Raw genomic sequence first — 17,176 nt, forward strand, 5'->3', positions numbered from 1 at the left:
GAAATCTGCAAAAATGTGTCTCCTCGGTTCCCAAACATTTACTGAGTGTTGTTCAAAGGAAAGGCTATGTAACACAGGGGTAAAAATGCCCTTTGTCAACTTTTTTGCAATGTGTTGCTGCCATTAAATTCTAAGTTAATGATTATTTGCAAAAATAAAATAAGTGTCTTAGTTCGAACATTAAGTATCTTGTCTTTGTAGTCTATTCAATTGAATATTAGTTGAAAAGGATTTGCAAATCATTGAATTCTGTTTTTATTTACGAAATACGAGCCAACTTTACCGGTTTTGGGTTTTGTACATGTGTGCCCATAGATGACTACTTTTGTAACTTGCTACAATTCTGCGGGGATAGCTTCCCCTGGAGCTTGGATTGATTGATTGATTGATTGAAACTTTTATTAGTAGATTGCCTAGTACAGTACATATTCCGTACAATTGACCACTAAATGGTAACACCCGAATAACTTTTTCAACTCGTTTAATTCGGGGTCCACGTTAATCAATTCATGGTAAGTTAGCTTTCGACGTACTGCATAACTGTGTGGTACGCCAGCTGCATTGAAGCAGACAAACAGGCGATTCAGAGGGTCATAAAGTCTGCACAAAAAATCATCGGCTGTCCCCTGCCCTCCCTAAAGGATTTACACAACTCCCGTTGCCTCAACAGAGCAAAAAACATTACCAAGGACAGCACATACCCTGGCTTCCACCTGTTTGACTTGCTACCATCAGGCAGGCGCTACAGGTGCATCAGAGCCAGGACAAACAGAACCAGAAACAGCTTCTTTCCTAAAGCTGTCACCATGTTGAACGCTAACTTATAACAATAATAATTCACCCCTATACAAGATCATGCCCTAATACCCTACTGTGCAATACTACCCTTCGAGTGCAATACGTCCGACACTGACTGTTATTTATTACTTCGGTACGCTTATCTTGTTCTGTATATTGTACAATATTTTGTATTTCTATAGTGTTTTGTATATTGTACAGGATTGCTTATTATTTTTGTTGGATAGTAGTCTGTTGATTGAAATTGTTAGTTTTTCCTTTATTACCTTTATTTATTTCACCCCATATTTGTTTCCACTACTGCACCTTAAGTTGGAGTCTTTAATCTCATTATATGCAAATATAATGACAATAAAGTACATTCTATTTTATTCTATTCTAGCTCCATTTAATGGAGAGTAACTTGCAGCTTAGCATACTACATTTTCCAAATAGCTTGTCTATCACTGCATATTGTATCTTGTTTGTGTATTTATTTGTCATTTTTAGAGGTGTTCAAAATGCGGATCACGTGCGTTTATAGGATTTTCAATGTAAATTAGCATTAAGCTAGTGCATTTTAAAAATTTACATTTTGTTGATGTTGAATGCCACAGGGAAATTAATTTGGATATTATGTAGGTAATGGTTTTATCTTGAGTTTTTTACCACCAGTGTGTCGTCACTGTGATGCATTTCGCATTTATGTAATGGATGTCTGAACCCATGTTTTAAAACTGTTAATGCTTTGAATGCCAAAAGTCAACCATTGGTAGTCTAATGAGAGACTAATGAGGGGAATTAAGGATTTCAAGTAGAGCTGATCACCAGATGTTTGCATTCATTGCTCTCTCCAATTGTGGCCCATAAAAAGGCTCCATCAGTCTCTCAGTGAGTCCATTCACAGGTCCGCCAACATCAGGGCCGGTCCCCCTCCCTGCCGTGTGAGCCGGGTCGGGCCCCCTCGTACTCTTGCTGCCCCACACGGTGAGGAGGCCCCGCCAGAAAGGTGAACATTAACCCCGCTCCCATTCGGCAGGCCGTAAATCACCAAGGCGTCCAACGTCCAGCGGCTGACAGCATCAGCATGACAACATCCATCTGTCAGCTCGGACGCGTCCTACTGTAGCTCGCATGCTAATAACGACAATGTCGCAACGCAACACAATCACACGAGAAGCTGTAAAAGCTTCATTTGATACAACATTACACATGCTAGATGGGTCATCACAGATCATCATTTATTTACTGTACATGTGTATGCTTAGAATCTATTTAGTTCATTCTTGGGTTGAATTTAACTAAATAAAATGTGCTTTCAAATTATTATTATTATATATACATTATATATATATAGTATATGATTTATATTATTTTTTGCTTTATGGAAAAATTATTCAAGAGTATTTTTTGTTATTTTTGAAGGATTTTGTCATTAGTTTTTTTTTGTTTGTCTGAAAAAATTTTTTGGTAGGATATATTTGTAATGTTGAAAGGAATTTACAGAAAATTAAAATGACTAATCCTTTTATAGCAATTCCTGAACATCTGTTGATTGAAAATATTTTAGAAGACAATTTTATTGAAGAAAAATAAGTTGTTGCAATTATACGGTGTAATTGACATTTTATAATTTTTTATTCATTTCATCAAAATTATTTGATGAATAACATTTTATATATTTTTTTATGTTTTTTTTATATTTCTAATGGTTTTGTTACTATTTCTTTTTAAATAAAGTGCAAATAATAATATTTCAGTCAGGTTAAGATACTGTACGTTGTTGTTTTTACTGAAAATTGTAATAATATCATAAAAATACTTCAACGAGCATTGATATGATGAATATATTTTTTAAAAACTATTTCAGGGTCAAGAAAACCAGCCCTTGAAAAATATGTATTGTGATGTAATGCAATATAATTACTGTATTCCATTTTTAAATTAATGTTAATGTTAATAATGTTATTATTCAAAACATTTGTTTTACTGGAAACATTTGATTTAAATTTAGTTTTTATTATTTTGTATTTATTTTCAATATAGGAAAAAGAAAAAATATTCAGGTTAAGATATGTTGCATTTACAAAAATGTATAATGGATACAATTAATATGCTTAACTGGCACACACATTAAAAAAAACAATTTCAGTAGCTGGAAAACCTGCCATTTTTAAAAAATAAATAAAATGTCCTTACAATGTAATACAGTATAAATGATGTATTCTATTTTTTTAATCCATCAAGATTATCCTAAATATTAAAACATATATTTTTTTACATGTTTTTTACTATTTTTCAATGATTTTGTTATTATATTTCATTTTTGTTTTAGTTTTTTTTAATAGAGTGAAAAAAAAAGAAAATAAAGAAAATTCAGGTTAAGACACATTGACGGAAATTTAAAGAAAAGTATATTATTTATTAAAAATATTACAAATATTTTAAACATCATACATATAAACATCAAATATTTTTTTCTCAAAGTAAATTAATTTAATTTTAGTTTGATCAACATTATCTCAAATAACACGTTATATTAATAAAATAAATAAAACCATAAAAAAATGAACAAAATAATTTAATTATTTTCCTTTTTTGTAGTAGCTTTTTAAAAGTAAAAAAAAGAAAGAAAAAGAAACATTTCCGTTAAGCCATCTAAATAATGTTGACATGAATTTTGAAGTAATTTACAATAAATACATATGATGAATAAACCCAAATTAATATGAATCTCTGGAGTCTACATCAACTTCACATCTGTCCACATGATTGAATGTAAAATATGACAAGTCAGTCACTGTACCTTCCGTTCATTCTATTTCCAATCCTGAAACGCAAATCAAAAAACAAAGTTAGGGCTGTTTTTGGATTTGTATTATATACAGTATGGCAGATTTTAAAACAAACACAAATGGGTTGATTGTCATTAAAACATTGCCATAAAATTGAATTTTGTGCTGTTTTACATTTATGGATTTTAATTTTTTCAGATAAACTCAAAAATCCAATTCATGTTCATCCAAAATGCAAAAAAACATGTTTATCTGTGTGATGACAAATTGAACCGGAAGTAATAATTTAGCGTTTATTTTGTGTTTAGCATGTTTTTAGCACAACGGTCCTTCCGTTCATTCCATTTCCAATTCCTTAAGGCAAAACAAAAACCAAATTCCGGGCCATTTTTTCTATTTTCATTTCTGAAACACAAGTTGGACAACTATTTAATGACATTGTTTTAAAACGACAGTAGGACTCCAGCTGAACAAATATGTTACCGTTGTGCTAAAAACATGCTAAAGGCAAAAGAAAAGTTAAAATACTGCTTCCGGTTCAATTTGTCATCACACAGATAAACCCGCTTTTTCGCAGTTTGGATGAACATATATCCGATTTTTGTGTTTATCTGGAAAAATAAAAATCCATTAAAGGAAAATGCACAAAATAAAATTTTATGGCAATATTTTAATGAAAATAAACCCCTTTTTGTTCGTTTTAAGATCTGCCATATATAATAAAATTAGAAAAACGGCCCTTATTTTATTTTTTAATTTGCATTTCAGAATTGGAAATAGAACGAACAGAAGGTACATGGACCCATAACAGTAACATCTTTGTTCAGCATGAGTCCTATTGTCGTTTAAAAAAAGTGTTATTAAATAGTTGTCCAACTTTTGTTTCAGAGATGAAAATAAACCAAAAAAAAACGAAATTTGTTTTTTGATTTGTATTTAAGAATTGGAAACGGAATGAATGGAATGTACACAGACCCAAGTCACTATCGGAAGCTATGATGCGTGTTTTACTTTCATTATTGCAGCAAAAACATACAGTGGGGCAAAAAAGTATTTAGTCAGCCACCAATTGTGCAAGTTCTCCCACTTAAAATGATGACAGAGGTCTGTAATTTTCATCATAGGTACACTTCAACTGTGAGAGACAGAATTAGAACAAAAAATTCAGGAATTCACATTGTAGGAATTTTAAATAATTTATTTGTAAATTATGGTGGAAAATAAGTATTTGGTCAACCATTCAAAGCTCTCACTGATGGAATGAGGTTTTGGCTCAAAATCTCACGATACATGGCCCCATTCATTCTTTCCTTAACACGGATCAATTGTCCTGTCCCCTTAGCAGAAAAACAGCCCCAAAGCATGATGTTTCCACCCCCATGCTTCACAGTAGGTATGGTGTCCTTGGGATGCAACTCAGTATTCTTCTTCCTCCAAACACGACAAGTTGAGTTTATACCAAAATGGATATATGGATGATACAGCAGAGAATTGGGAGAATGTCATGTGGTCAGATGAAACCAAAATTGAACTTTTTGGTATAAACTCAACTTGTCGTGTTTGGAGGAAGAAGAATACTGAGTTGCATCCCAAGAACACCATACCTACTGTGAAGCATGGGGGTGGAAACATCATACTTTGGGGCTGTTTTTCTGCTAAGGAGACAGGACCATTGATCTATGTTAAGGAAAGAATGAATGGGGCCATGTATCGTGAGATTTTGTGCCAAAACCTCCTTCCATCAGTAAAAGCTTTGAATGGTTGACCAAATACTTATTTTCCACCATAATTTACAAATAAATTATTTAAAATTCTTACAATGTGAATTCCTGAATTTTTTTTCACATTCTGTCTCTCACAGTTGAAGTGTACCTATGATGAAAATTACAGACCTCTGTCATCATTTTAAGTGGGAGAACTTGCACAATCGGTGGCTGACTAAATACTTTTTTGCCCCACTGTAACAATAATGAATTGAAGTGTCCCTGTAGGTGGTACAAGAAGGTGAGTGGGCGTCGCCATGGCGACACGGCTCATCTCCATGACACAAGAGCGCGGTCCTTGATGCGGGACGTCATGATGGAGGACCGCTGTCAGCCCCCGACATGTGTATGAAAATTCTCCATCCAAAAAGTGGCCTCTGTCGCGGTGACCAATTAGCCCTGGCGGAGCGTGGCCTCCTGACCCTTGACCCCTGCTGGGTAGTCTTATCCATTAACCCCCTTGGGCCTCAGCTGGAGTTGATGTAGCGTCCTTTCTTGTGGCACGCCTAAACACACGGCAACGTACGCCACCTCCATTCATAAATGCTCATTCAATAGCAATGGAACTAAACTTTGGACTTATTGACACTGTACTTTTAGTACAACGTGTTTCTGACTCAGCTGTTAAAACGCTTCACTAACCGTGGCGAGGTACAAGGGGCGGTGGAAGAAGGGAAAAAAAGAGAGAGAGGAAGAAAAAAAAAAGCCCTGCTCAGATCTTTGGAGGCTTCCTGGGTGCCAAAATCAAAGAGGCCATTGAGAAGCAAACTGAGCAACATCAGTGGATTACAAGGATCCAGCCCAGCGGGGGACGCAAGGCTGCAGGTCAACAGGAGGATACCAAGAACATGGCTCGGTAGTTAGCGCGCGTATGACCTCAGCGACAATGTCCTCAGTGAGCCATCATTACCGTCATCGAGAGGGTCAAAACATTAGGAACAGCACAAACCACGAGTTACATTTTTGTTGGCAATTTTCTGTATAAACAGGAATGCTTATTGGTTGTAAACATGTGTTTGCATAATAAAGGAGGGTGTGGCCTAAATATATTACAAAATAATCCACATTTCAGTGTTTTAGACAAAATTATGTCATTAATCCACAAAAAACAGTGAAGTTCCGCATTGTGTAATTCGTATATAAATACAGAATACAATGATTTGCAAACCCTTCTCCACTTATATTGAATTAAATAGACTGCAAAGACAAAATACTTAATGCTCGAACAAAGACACTTCATTTATTTTTTCAAATAAAAATTAATTTAAAATTTAATGGGAGCAACACATTGCAAAAATGTTGACAAAGAACATTTTTACCACTGTGTTACATGGCCTTTCCTTTTAACAACACTCAGTAAATGTTTGGGAACTGAGGAGACCAATTTTTGAAGCTTTTCAGGTGGAATTCTTTCCCATTCTTGCTTGATTTACAGATTAAGTTGTTCAACAGTCCACAGTCTCCATTGTTGTATTTCAGGCTTCATATTGTGCCACATATTTTCAATGGGAGACACGTCTGGACTACAGGCAGCCCAGTCTTCTACTTGAACTCTTTTACTATGAAGCCACACTGTTGTAACACATGGTTTGGCATTGTCTTGCTGAAATAAGCAGGGGCGTCCATGATAACGTTGCTTGGATGGCAACATATGTTGCTCCAAAACCTAAACTTTTCAGCATTGTTCCAAATATGTTTTTGATGAGCATTCCTCAACCTTCTCATTTTTTTTGCCCTTGTGCCAGCTTTTTTTGAAACATGTTGCTGGCATCAAATTTCAAATGAGCTAATATTTGCAAAAAAAATAACGAAGTTTTGAAGTTCAAACGTTAAATATCTTTGCAGTCTTTCCAATTGAATATAGGTTAAAAAGAATTAGCAAATAATTGTCTTCTGTTTTTATTTACCATTTACACAACATGCCAACTTCACTGGTTTTGGGGTTTGTATTTTCGTAATTATTTGAATAACATAATATGGGACATTTTTTCCTGTGTTGAAGCTACAAAATATGTGGGACATTCCAAGTTTTCTCTAAAGTACTTGATAATTCTATGGTAATAACTCACTCCTGCTACTTACACTCCTATTAGCCAAATACTTTTGTACTAAAATAAGACAAAGTCGCCTGAGGTGCACCAATACACAATTTTTTAATAGTTTTTCATGTATGTATGTACAGTATGTATGTATATATATATATATATATATATATCCATCCATCCATCCATTTTTTAACGCTTATTCCCTTTGGGGTCGCAGGGGGCGCTGGTCCCTATCTCAGCTACAATCCGGTGGAAGGCAGTGTACACCCTGGACAAGTCGCCACCTCATCGCAGGGCTATATATATATATATAAATACATAAATATGTATATATATATATATATAAATATATATATATATGTATGTATATATATATGTATGTATGTATGTAAGTATGCATGTATGTAAGTGTGTATGTACAACTATACAAAAATAAATAAATATATACAGTATATGTAGATAAATTCGATATATATTTACTCAGAATGTCAGAAACAATTATAGTATATGTATATATGTTTATATATAAATATATATATATATACACATACACACATATATATATATATATATATGTATACTGTATATATATATATATATACTATATATATATATATATTTATATATATACAGTATATATATATATATATATATATATATATATATATATATATATATATATGGTACATGCCTGTGATTCTAATTCGATGTGTTTTATCAAATCTCTGTTCATTATTATTCATGAGTGGTGAGTACATCTACATTTGATCATTTAAAAGTATGTGAGGTATTTCATAAATGTTGAATCTGGATTATTCTTCTGTACAGTTAGCTTGTTAGCTTGCCTCACTGCAAGCAGACATTGCCAGTTAAGGAGCGATGGGAGAGTCACTTTTATTGGAAATGTTGATAAGAAATCAGAGGACAACTTCAATGTCAAGCAAATGGGAGGTTTTGGAGGGAGAGGACCAAGCCAGAGGAGCATAATTTAGGCAAAATATAACTTTTTATTGGCTTCTCCGGTGTTCATATTTGTTTATTTTTACTGGTAACTCCCGTGAATGGAGGAGATCCGCTGTACATCTTATCACTTAATAGCTTCCCTGGTCACGAGCAAACAATGGTAGTTAAAGCGACATGGGGAGTGTTATTGCAGCAGGAACTAAACGAATGTGTGACAACAGTTTCATTTGTTGCAAATGTTGATCAGAAATCGGAGGAGAGTGTCAACGTCAAGCTACGCAGGCCGCGTCAGTGGGGTAACAGTCGGCCGGCGTAGTTCTGTACAGTAAAGAATATATATTTTTTATGAGTGTTTCTTTTATTCAAGTTTTTTTCACTACTCTCTAGTGGTGTCGGAATGTTATGTTTTACTGGTACATCGGCTATTTCACACAAATTAGCGTGTGAGGCATATTTAGGTCTTAAACCTGCTTGCTAGCTTGTGGCTTCTTTTGTCGCGAGCAAACACTGGCAATTAAAGCGAGATTGGGAGTGTCATTGCAGCGGGAACTAAATTCATTTAATCACAACAGTCACTTTTATTGCAAATCTTGATCCAAAATCAGAGGGGAATGTCAATGTTCAGCTAACAGGGGGGTTTGTTGACGTTTCTGTTGCTCATATTTTTTTTGTATTGGCAGAGATTGTACTCCTGCCAATGTTGGTGATATACTTACTGTATGTCTAATAATTGATATGTGGTGAATCATTTTGTGAGACATACTTTAGGGCAGTGATTTTCAACCACTGTGCTGCGGCGAACTACTGTGCCATGAGATATTGTCTGGTGTGCCGTGGGAAATTATGCAACTTCACCTAATTGGTCCAAAAAATATTTTTTGCAATTTAATAATCATAGTAATGTGCCGTTATCTAGTGCCTGTGCTGTGTAGAGCTTGGCAGGGTAATCTTGTTATACTCCATATCAGTAGGTGGCAGCAGGTAGTTCATTGCTTTGTGGAAGTCGGAACACGTCGAGGATTGTTTGTCGTGATCCCAATATGCAGAGCACGTCGGGAGACAGTGCGCAGGCAAATAGGTATGTAACGCTTAAACCAAAAATCAACAGAAGGCAAGTCCCACTAGGAAAATGCACTGATGCATAGGAATGGCTATGTAAAACTTAAGTAAAACTGAACTGGCTACAAAGTCAACAAAAACAGAATGCTGGACGACAGCAAAGACTTACAGCGTGTGGAGCAAAAACAGCGTCCACAAAGCACATCCATACATGACATGACAATCAACAATGTCCCCACAAAGAAGGATAGCGTACACACGACCTAAATCAGGGGCGCTCACACTTTTTCTGCAGGCGAGCTACTTTTCAATTGACCAAGTCGAGGAGATCTACCTCATTCCTATTTATAATTTATATTTATTTATTTATGAAAGAGACATTTTTGTTAACAATTTAATGGTGTTTAATGATAATACAAGCATGTTTAACACACATAGATTCCTTTCTTTCATGAAGACCAGAATATAAGTTGGTGTATTTGTGTCTGATGACTTGCATTCATTGGAATTAGACAGTGGTGCTGATAACGTCCACATTTTCAAATGGAGGGAAAAAAAAGTCCTCCTTTCTGTCCAATACCACATGAAAGTGGTTGGATTTGGCATCTCATTTGTCCAACTTTCATACTCGTTTTTAAACACTTTGTTATGAGAGTAGCATATGTGTGTGGCCCTTTAATGTCTGGCAGCAGGTGAGTGACGTCAGTGACTGTGCGGGTGGGCAAGCAAGTGAGAAAGCGGTCGCTGAGGGCGGGGGAGAAATACATGGGCATCAAACTCCGTAGTTTGCTAGCTTGTGCACGCTAGCTTTCTGAGACTCTTATTTTGTTAGCACAGACAGGATGAAACAGGTCTTTTATGGTGAAGACAGGAACTGTGCAGTCGGTCTTTAGAGTTTTGACAGTAGGTACGGAGTCTCTAGAAATAAAATGTGTTTCTCTGCGTCCGCCGTGTTAGTGATTTTTTTCTTAAATATGAGCTCGCAGCAGCCAGCGTCATCTCACAAGATCCTCGGGGGCCGAGAATGTCAAACAACTGACGAAAGTGAAGTCTTGGTATGATTGATGATTGCTCATTTTTATGTATATTTTTTAATGCCTGGCTTGAGATCGACTGACACACCCTCCGAGATCGACCAGTCGATCGCGATCGACGTAATGGGCACCCCTGACCTAAATAGTCTTGATTGCGAAAACAAAGCTACAGGGGAACACCAACAAAACAGGAAGGGTCCCCAAAATAACAGCGCAAGACAGGAGCTAAAGCACTACACACAGGAAACAACAACAAACTCAAAATAAGGCAGGACAACCTGGTGGAGTTTCATTTTTTAACCTTTTCTGATGTGATGGTGTGCCTCCGTGTTTTTTTTTTAATGGAAAAAACTGTGCCTTGGCTCAAAAAAGGTTGAAAAACACTGCTATAGGGTCGTAAAAAATGTGATGTCCATGTTTTCTAATGTTTTTTTTAAATAAATGAATGTGTTACTTACAGCCACGTTTATCGTATATGTTGATCTGAAATCAGGGAAAATACGCAGGAGGAATTCCTAACGTGACCTGGCGTAGGTCACGTGGGCGTTTCCATTTTTCGTTATTCGCTAGTGGTCTCATGACGTCACCTCCGTGAATATTGAGGCTCTACCGCTACATTTTGCAATTCAAACAGAACTTTGATAAACTTAACTTTCGTCATACAATCACTTTTGTTGCAGATGTCGATCCGAAATGGGTGGAGAGCATGAAGGTAAAGTAGCAGGAAAGGTTGGAAGCGGAGGAGCCAACGGGCGTACTCGACTATTATTTGCAATTCAAAATGTTTCTAATAAATGTGTGAGGCGTATTTAGGTCTTAAACTTGGATTGAACTGCAATGCATTCAGCTTGTTAGCTTCTTTTGGTGCGAGTGCACAATAATGATTAAATCCAGATGGAGAGTGTTATTACCCTAATACCTTACTGTGCAATATTACCCTTCGAGTGCAATACATCCGACACTGATTGTTATTTATTACTCCGGTACTCTTGTCTTGTTCTGTATATTGTACAGTATTTTTTATTTTGTCCCATGAATTGATTAACGTTTACCCCGGATTAAACAAGTTGAAAAACTTATTGTGGTGTTACCATTTAGTGGTCAATTGTACGGAATATGTACTGTACTGTGCAATCTACTAATTAAAGTTTCAATCAATCAATCAATCAATCAATCCATCCATCCATCCATCCATCATCTTCCGCTTATCCGAGGTCGGGTCGCGGGGGCAGCAGCCTAAGCAGGGAAGCCCAGACTTCCCTATCTACAGCCACTTCGTCTAGCTCTTCCCGGGGGATCCCGAGGCGTTCCCAGGCCAGCCGGGAAACATAGTCTTCCCAACGTGTCCTGGGTCTTCCCCGTGGCCTCCTACCAGCTGGACGTGCCCTAAACACATCCCTAGGGAGGCGTTCGGGTGGCATCCTGACCAGATGCCCGAACCACCTCATCTGGCTCCTCTCGATGTGGAGGAGCAGCGGCTTTACTTTGAGTTCCTCCTGGATGGCAGAGCTTCTCACCCTATCTCTAAGGGAGAGACCCGCCACCCGGCGGAGGAAACTCATTTCGGCCGCTTGTACCCGTGATCTTATCCTTTCGGTCATGACCCAAAGCTCATGACCATAGGTGAGGATGGGAACGTAGGTCGACCGGTAAATTGAGAGCTTTGCCTTCCAGCTCAGCTCCTTCTTCACCACAACGGATCGATACAACGTCCGCATTACTGAAGACGCCGCACCGATCCGCCTGTCGATCTCACGATCCACTCTTCCCCCACTCGTGAACGAGACTCCTAGGTACTTGAACTCCTCCACTTGGGGCAGGGTCTCCTCCCCAACCCGGAGATGGCACTCCACCCTTTTCCGGGCGAGAACCATGGACTCGGACTTGGACGTGCTGATTCTCATTCCGGTCGCTTCACACTCGGCTGCGAACCGATCCAGTGAGAACTGAAGATCCCGGTCAGATGAAGCCATCAGGACCACATCATCTGCAAAAAGCAGAGACCTAATCCTGTGGCCACCAAACCGGATCCCCTCAACGCCTTGGCTGCGCCTAGAAATTCTGTCCATAAAAGTTATGAACAGAATCGGTGACAAAGGACAGCCTTGGCGGAGTCCAACCCTCACTGGAAACGTGTTCGACTTACTGCCAGCAATGCGGACCAAGCTCTGACACTGATCATACAGGGAGCGGACTGCCACAATAAGACAGTCCGGTACCCCATACTCTCTGAGCACTCCCCACAGGACTTCCCGAGGGACACGGTCGAATGCCTTCTCCAAGTCCACAAAGCACATGTAGACTGGTTGGGCAAACTCCCATGCACCCTCAAAAACCCTGCCGAGAGTATAGAGCTGGTCCACAGTTCCACGACCAGGACGAAAACCACACTGTTCCTCCTGAATCCAAGGTTCGACTATCCGGCGTAGCCTCCTCTCCAGTACACCTGAATAAACCTTACCGGGAAGGCTGAGGAGTGTGATCCCACGATAGTTGGAACACACCCTCCGGTCCCCCTTCTTAAAGAGAGGGACCACCACCCCGGTCTGCCAATCCAGAGGTACCGCCCCCGATGTCCACGCGATGCTGCAGAGTCTTGTCAACCAAGACAGCCCCACATCATCCAGAGCCTTAAGGAACTCCGGACGGATCTCATCCACCCCCGGGGCCTTGCCGCCGAGGAGCTTTTTAACTACCTCAGCGACCTCAGCCCCAGAAATAAGAGAGTCCACTACAGATTCCCCAGGCACCGCTTCCTCAAAGGAAGACGTGTTGGTGGGATTGAGGAGGTCTTCGAAGTATTCCCTCCACCGATCCACAACATCCGCAGTCGAAGTCAGCAGAACACCATCCGCACCATACACGGTGTTGATAGTGCACTGCTTCCCCTTCCTGAGACGGCGTATGGTGGTCCAGAATCGCTTCAAAGCCGTCCGGAAGTCGTTTTCCATGGCTTCCCCGAACTCTTCCCATGTCCGAGTTTTTGCCTCCGCGACCGCTAAAGCTGCACACCGCTTGGCCCGTCGGTACCCGTCCACTGCCTCCGGAGTCCTATGAGCCAAAAGAACCCGATAGGACTCCTTCTTCAGCTTGACGGCATCCCTCACTGCTGGTGTCCACCAACGGGTTCTGGGATTACCGCCACGACAGGCACCAACAACCTTGCGGCCACAGCTCCAATCAGCCGCCTCGACAATAGAGGTTCGGAACATGGTCCACTCGGACTCAATGTCCCGCACCTCCCTCGTGACATGTTCAAAGTTCTCCCGGAGGTGTGAATTGAAACTCTCTCTGACAGGAGACTCTGCCAGACGTTCCCAGCAAACCCTCACAATGCGTTTGGGCCTGCCAGGTCTGTCCGGCATCCTCCCCCACCATCGCAGCCAACTCACCACCAGGTGGTGATCGGTAGAAAGCTCCGCCCCTCTCTTCACCCGAGTGTCCAAAACATAAGGCCGCAAATCCGATGACACAACTACAAAGTCGATCATGGAACTGCAGCCTAGGGTGTCCTGGTGCCAAGTGCACATATGGACACCCTTATGTTTGAACATGGTGTTCGTTATGGACAATCCGTGACGAGCACAAAAGTCCAATAACAAAACACCACTCGGGTTTAGATCCGGGCGACCATTCTTCCCAATCACGCCTCTCCAGGTTTCACTGTCGTTGCCAACATGAGCGTTGAAGTCCCCCAGTAGGACAAGGGAATCACCCGGGGGAGCACTTTCCAGTACTCCCTCGAGCGTTCCCAAAAACGGTGGGTATTCTGAACTGCTGTTTGGTGCGTAAGCACAAACAACAGTCAGGACCCGTCCCCCCACCCGAAGGCGAAGGGAAGCTACCCTCTCGTCCACTGTGTTGAACTCAAACGTGCAGGCTTTGAGCCGGGGGGCAACGAGAATTGCCACCCCAGCCCGTCGCCTCTCACTGCCGGCAACGCCAGAGTGGAAGAGGGTCTAGTCCCTCTCGAGAGAACTGGTTCCAGAGCCCTTGCTGTGCGTCGAGGTGAGTCCGACTATATCCAGCCGGAACTTCTCTACCTCGCGGACTAGCTCAGGCTCCTTCCCCCCCAGTGAGGTGACGTTCCACGTCCCAAGAGCTAGCTTCTGTAGCGGAGGATCGGACCGCCAATTGCCCTGCCTTCGGCTGCCGCCCAGCTCACAATGCACCCGACCTCTATGGCCCCTCCTATGAGTGGTGAGCCCATTGGAGGGATGACCCATGTTGCCTCTTCGGGCTGTGCCCGGCCCGGCCACCAGGCGCTCGCCATCGTTCCCCAACGCCGGGCCTGGCTCCAGAGCGGGGCCCTGGTGACCCGCGTCCGGGCGAGGGAAATCTGAGTTCATTTTGTTGTAATTCCATAGAAGTCTTTGAGCTGCTCTTTGTCTGATCACTCACCTAGGACCTGTTTGTCTTGGGAGACCCTACCAGGGGGCATGAAAGCCCCCAGACAACATAGCTCCTAGGATCATGGGGACACGCAAACTCCTCTACCACGGTAAGGTAGCAGCTCAGAGAGGAGTCAATCAATCAATCAATCTATATTTTCTATATAATCAATCTGTATATTGTACAGGATGCTTATTATTTTTATTGGATAGTAGTCTGTTTATTTCAATTCTTAGTTCTATCCGTATTACCTCTTGTGTAATTTATTTTTATCCCATATTTGTTCCCTCTACCGCACCTTAAGTTGGAGTCCTTAATCTCGTTATGTCATGTCTTTGTGATCATGTTTTGTTTGGTTCTGTTCTGTTGTTTTTTTGGACTCTTAGTAGCTGTTTATGCTCCCTTGTTTTTTCACCATGACGACCATTATGTGTTCACGACGGACGCACCTGTCAAAAATCACATCACTATTATTTAAGCCATAGTTGCCAGGTAGTTGGCCTGGCGACATCACCCTTGATTCACTCTTGTTTTTGCTCTGTCCATGCCATAGTTTGCACTGATGTTCATTGTTCATGCTGCCTTGCTCATGTCACAGTAAGTGTTGTTTGTTTAAAGTTCATAGTTTATGTTTAAGTATTAGTTTTGTTCGCTGCATTAAGTTCTGTGCCTCCACTGTGAGCACCTTTTTGTTTGTAGCTTTTGAGTTAAGATTAAAATCATGTATTTACCTTCACGCCATGTCCAGTCCAGTCCTTTTGCACCATGGGAAAACAAACCGCGCCATAGTCCACGTCCTGGAAGTTATATGCAAATATAATGACAAAGTCCATTCTATTCTAATTGCAGCAGGATCAAATTGACCGTAAATACCGGCCATTACTTTTTTCCTACACTTTGACACATACGCCTTATAATATGGAGCAGCTAATTTATGTATTTTTCTTCACTGGCGGCCATAATAAAAAATAAAAAAAACAAGCAAAAACACTGAGATAGTGGTTTATTATTTGTGCTATGGCGCCACCTGTAGAGGTGCTGTAGTGTCCTTCCATTTACCGGCAATGCTTTTTTTTTTTTAAGTTAACAGAAGTGCCATCTATAGAGATATGGATTATTCCTTCATCACTCTGAGCTTGGCTGACCATATTCTGAAATCCCAAAATGAGGATACATATATGCGTGCCAAGGCGGGCAGCACGCCAAGGCCGGGCATAGGTGAAAATTTGCCAATGATACTCAAACTTGCTTTATAAATAATATATTTATTTAAATAAAGCATTTTTTGTCCTCTGTTGACTGCTGTGTTGGCGCTATGGATTTTTAAAATGGGGTCCCAGGGAACCCATCAAGTCATAAAAATGGGGTCCCACCGTAAATTTTTGGGGTCCCACTTTTTTGTAAGCGTTTTGAAAACAAATGACAAATGTATTCATAATCCTGTTGTATCTCACCTTCTATACAATGTTTTGGAAAAGGGTTGTCATAAATGTTACTTAATTCATTAAAAAAAATAATTAAAAAAAGAAAACAAATGTGTATACATATGTAAATGTATTCAGTTATAAACATTCTTTCACTTTCTTATTTTCTTCATGGATCTAAACTTTACCGCAGCTGGTAGTTTTTTCTATGTTTTTATTTAATAAGTTGTAGGTGTATTTATTTCAGTATAAAAGTGTAAAAAGTGTTATGCTTGGGTCATTAAATGATGATAATGGTGTGCCAGGGCACACATACATTTTATATTTAACACTTAAATCTCTGGAGTCTACATCAACTTCACATCCGTCCCTCATTTCAAAATGTTTTAGTTTTTTTATGTTGGTTTTTTTTTGTTTGTTTGTTTTCCGCTTTTTTTTGTCAAACAAAACTATGTTTTTAATGGAAACCACACAAAATATGCAAAATCTTCCACCAAAAATATTTTTCTTAGTGGAATATTTGATGTGAAGTGTAGGGGACCTTGGATAGGTCAATAATTTATAATAACATTGATTTTGATTCAATATTATGTTTTGAGCTATGACAGTTTGAAAGGGGGAAAAAAACAGCTTTGTTTTATTAGTCAACATTGCAACTTTTTCTAAATTACATTTCACCTTTGAGCTTTTTTATTTCACTTTTCTTATGTTTTAGTTTAATAGTATTTTTAGAATGTGCTGTGGGCCTTTAAACATTAGCTGTGGGCCACAAATGGCCTCTTTGGCACACTTTTGACACCCCTGCTATAGATAATAAAAAATGAAATCTGATAAATCTATCGCGTTTATCATAACAGTCACCATCTCTGCTTCAGTAAACAATGACTGTGATGACGTCACTGTCAGCGATGCTAACTTGTCAGC

This window comes from Nerophis ophidion, linkage group LG18, assembly GCF_033978795.1.
Source record: "Nerophis ophidion isolate RoL-2023_Sa linkage group LG18, RoL_Noph_v1.0, whole genome shotgun sequence".
NCBI classification, from domain to species: domain Eukaryota; kingdom Metazoa; phylum Chordata; class Actinopteri; order Syngnathiformes; family Syngnathidae; genus Nerophis; species Nerophis ophidion.